General features: G+C 48.9%; 1 protein-coding gene across 5 annotated transcripts in view; it reads right to left on the reverse strand.

Moving 5' to 3' along the window:
- Positions 1 to 2,991, reverse strand: part of LOC148123679 (vomeronasal type-2 receptor 26-like) — a 27,535-nt gene extending 24,544 nt beyond the window's left edge. For all 5 annotated transcript variants that reach the window (XM_087919068.1, XM_087919071.1, XM_087919067.1 and 2 more), the window contains exon 1: positions 2,855 to 2,991. The gene's annotated coding sequence lies outside the window, so the exon portion shown is untranslated. The remainder of the gene's footprint in view (positions 1 to 2,854) is intronic.
- Positions 2,992 to 4,115: the final 1,124 nt, after the last annotated feature.

Genomic DNA, 4,115 nt, shown 5'->3' on the forward strand with positions numbered 1-4,115 from the left:
CACACCAATGAGATGGTCCCCAGGCCTGTAAAAGCTCCATGGATTGTAGCCATCCTGGTGCTCCAAACTCAATGGGCATTTCCTTCTCAGCTTCCCACAGACTGATGGGGACACCAGCAACAGCAGAAGCAGAAGCAGGAGGTCCATCATTCATGGCATTAATCAATCCACTTCCTGTTTCTAACACAAACAACAGGAACAGTTGGAAAAATAAAAAGACTCTGAGAAGTGCCAGTGGCTTTCCTGATCTAAACAGAGAATCACTCAGTTTCATCTGCAAAGGAAAGAAAGGTGCAATCAAGAGCAGAGCCTGTACCCGTCCCAAAACTTGGTCCCAGAGAGCTTCACCCAAGGAATTTATCCTTTTCTGATACAAGATCCTTTGCATTTGGCTTCAGTCTGATGCCTACATCAAAGTCAAAAACTGGAGATACAGCATCACAGGTCTCAAAGGTCATAATTACATCAAGAAGCAACTTCTCCTCTTGGGATCCTGAACTTTTTCTGGGCTCCAACTGCAGAGGAGAGGCTGGAATAAAACATGTTAGTAAAAATTACAGATACACCCCTGGGATCATTGTTCTGTTGTGGTTGTGGTCCTTCCTTCCTGTCAGGGCAAGTCCAGAAAGTGATGCTGGGGAAGAGAGTTCAACACCCAGGGAAATGACTTCTGCTGTCCTTCAACATGGCCTCTTGTCTCCAGAGATTGCTGGGGAAGGTCATTCAGAGCTGTGGAGTTTGGTGCCATTTCTAAGTTAATGCTATTTAATTCTAGTGTTGCCTGACTTCTAATGACAAGCAGCACCCTTGAACTTTGCCCAATGTTAAGAGTATAGGCCCTGTTTGGAATTCTGTTTTATGTCATAATCCCATATATTTATCTTAATTGCAGCCCATTTTAAAATTGCTTGTGCCTGAAGTGAAATGTCATTCTCCATCTTTTCTAGCAATGTTAATTTTTGGATAAGAGCTCATTAAGAAGCAGGAAAGTGACAACTTGTGGACTATATTATTGGGTAAATAGTGAGAAAATTATATAATGGATGGAATTTTTTATTTTTATTTTCTTGTCATTCCTGTGTTATCTTAACGTGTTCCTATAATACACCAAGATTCTTTATATTTTGATTTTTCTTAGTTTTTTAAATAAAGAATGGACTGTAAGGTCTGTAGCTGAGATCTATCTATCCATCCCTTTCTATCTATCACCTCTCTCTCTCTCTCTCTCTCTCTCTCTCTCTCTCTATCTATCTTTATCTATCATCTATCTCTATCTATCGTCTATCTCTATCTACCCATGCGACTTTTCTCTTCATTTGGAGGGCTTCTCACTGAGTCATCGAATGCATCAAGAAAGACACCAGGCTGGTTCTATCTCAGATGAGCTGCCCTGACCACGCGCTCGGGGAAGCTCTTTTATTGAATACACATGGGGATGCGTCACAAAGGAGAAAGTTTTATCTCATCAACATAACACAAGAATAAAAGTTTTAGTGGATACATTGTAGCATCCAATCACAGTGTTTAATGGGTACAAAGTAACCAATCAGTGCCTGCAGTCCAGTTAGTAGCTTCTGGTGTCGTGTAGCTGGGTAACGTTCTTTGTTCCTGATACCTGCTTTCAGCCTACGTGAGGCCTGGCACGTATCGAAGACATTGCCTACGTGAGGTCTGGCATATGCCAAGACCATTTGAGGCTGATTCATTACTGCATACCCATCCATCCAAATCTATCATCTATCTATCTGTCTGTCTGTCTGTCTGTCTGTCTGTCTATCCATCCATCCATCCATCCATCCATCCATCCAATTTACTGGCCACCCATCTTATCACAGGGAAACCTTAAAAAGATGGCGGTGATGCCCACAGTGTGCTGGATGGTGCAACATGATTTATAGCAACATGATTTCTGGAGATCTGGTGGCTCTTCCTCAATTGTGGGAATCTTCTACGGGGGTGGGGGAGGGACCCCTCTGACTTTCCCATCTCTGAGGCTGAGACTTTCTATACAAAAAAACCTCCAAGGGTTTGAAGGTGTTCTTGGAACTCCTTTGTTCCTGCTTTATTTGCATCCGTTGTTCAGGGATGATGGGGGGACATTAATATGGACTTCTTGGCCCAGAAGGGGGAACCAAGGGGCTGAGTGAGGGTGGAAATTGAAGGGACAGGCAGGCCCACCCTAGCAGGGAGGAGCAGAGGAAGGCCCGTATCCCAGGTCCACCGCTTGGAAGTTCTCCCCACTGAACCTCCCTCAGATTTTGCTCTCAGGGCCTGCAGACCAGATCCTGGGTGGCTCTGGGTTCAAGCTGTGGCTTTTCAGGGCCAGGTTAATGTGCGATGAGACTCTCTTCTCCTTCAGGAGGTTTACAGCCGTGTCTGACTGAAGCCGTGTGAAGCCCAGAGGGGAGGAAGCCCTTCCTGGGCCAGGAATGAGCCCACCCCAACTTCTGGGTTTGTCCCAGGGAGACCCCAGAGGAGGGGAGGAGGAGGACGGGTAACCTCCATGTGGACCTCTGGGCTCTCTCAGAGGGTTACAAGGACCCCGACCTGGTCAAGCGTGTTGTGTAAACGGGGTCCTTGCCAGAAGAAAAGGGTCCCCAATACAGGTAGTCCTCGACTTACGACCACAAATCAGCCCAACATTTCTGTTGTTAAGTGAGACATCCATCAAGTGAGTTTTGCCCCATTTTATGACCTTTCTTGCCACAGTCATTAAGTGAATCATTGCAGTTGATAACTTAGGAACCCAGTCATTAAGTGAATGTGGCTTTGCTTGTCAGAAGGTCACAAAATGGGACCACGTGACTTGAGACGCAGCCATAATGGTCATAAATGTGAAACTGTGGCCAAGCACCTGAATTCTGATCTCTGCATTTGATGCTGCAAAGGTCATTAATTGTGAAAAACGGTCCTAAGTCCCATTTCTCAGTGCGGTTGTAACTTGGATCAGTCACTAAATGAGCGATTGGAAGTCGAGACCTGCCTGTGTATCAGCTCCTCTTGTTCAACTTCTCTCCCAGGAATTCATCTCTTTCTGAGTTCCCATCATCCACTGACTCGTCGGCCAACAAGCTCAATCTCGGGAAACAAACCATGGTTAAGAGTTGCAGTTGTGAATGTGGCCACTGGGGAAGAGACCAGGTTCAGAGGGCTGCGTGGATTCCACCAGAGGCAGTTGGGTGAGGGGGGAGTTCAATCCTGGGGGCCCCGAGCTCCAGTCCTGCCTGGGGCACCAAGCCAGCTAGGAGGCTCTGGGAAAGAGGCAATGGCAACCGCTTCTGAGCAGCCTTGCTAAAATCTCTGGGCCAGCCTCCCCTGGGGGCTTCCGGACAACCTTCCCGCCCAGCTGGCCGAGACTGAAGGGCCTCTCTGGGCCTGGCTTCCTCCTTGATGGTCAAGAGGCCTCCAATGGGCTGGATTCAGAGAGGTTTTGGCAGGGGACTGTGCTGTGAGGAGGGGGCACAGAGGGGTCCTGCAGTGTCAGGGGGTCTGCAGGGGGACCATCCCCTCCCTAGTGAGGGCAGGGAGGGAGGGGGGCTGGGGGAGAGGGAGGCAGGGGGAGCCCTCACCCCATCTGGTCTGGGAAGCTCAGGTTCTGTTGGAAAGCCTGCTTCTGAGAGACTGCAAAATCAGGGAGGGTCAGGCTGAACCGCTGGAGCTCTGCCCCCCCACCCCCTGAATCTCCAGCTTATTTCTCTCAGAACCCTGAAGGGGCTTCCAGGCAGTTTCTTTCCCAGGGTGGTGGAGGAGGAAGATGGACAGATGGAGGGAAAAGAGGCAGGAGGGGAATCGGGTGGAAGGAGGAGAAGGAGGAAGAGAAGGCCAGGAGAAACTTCCCTGCAGCTCTGCCAGGACTTATCAGGGAATCCTCCTCTTCCCTCCCTCCTGTGATGGTTTCGCTCTTTCCTGGCAGAGGGTCCTTGACCTACAGCTGTTCCATTTAGTGAGCATTCAATGCCACAGTGGCACTGAGAAAGGTGACTTAGGGCCCCTTTCCACACTGGCGGCCCTGGCAGCCTCCCTGGGGTCCCAGGATTTACATTTAGACAACTGCCTCACACATATGATGGCCACAATGTCCCAGAGTGTGTGTCACATGATCCCCTTTTGTGAGC

This window comes from Pseudonaja textilis, unplaced genomic scaffold (assembly GCF_049901715.1).
Source record: "Pseudonaja textilis isolate UNSWEBS1 unplaced genomic scaffold, rPseTex1.2 PTEXSCF25, whole genome shotgun sequence".
NCBI classification, from domain to species: domain Eukaryota; kingdom Metazoa; phylum Chordata; class Lepidosauria; order Squamata; family Elapidae; genus Pseudonaja; species Pseudonaja textilis.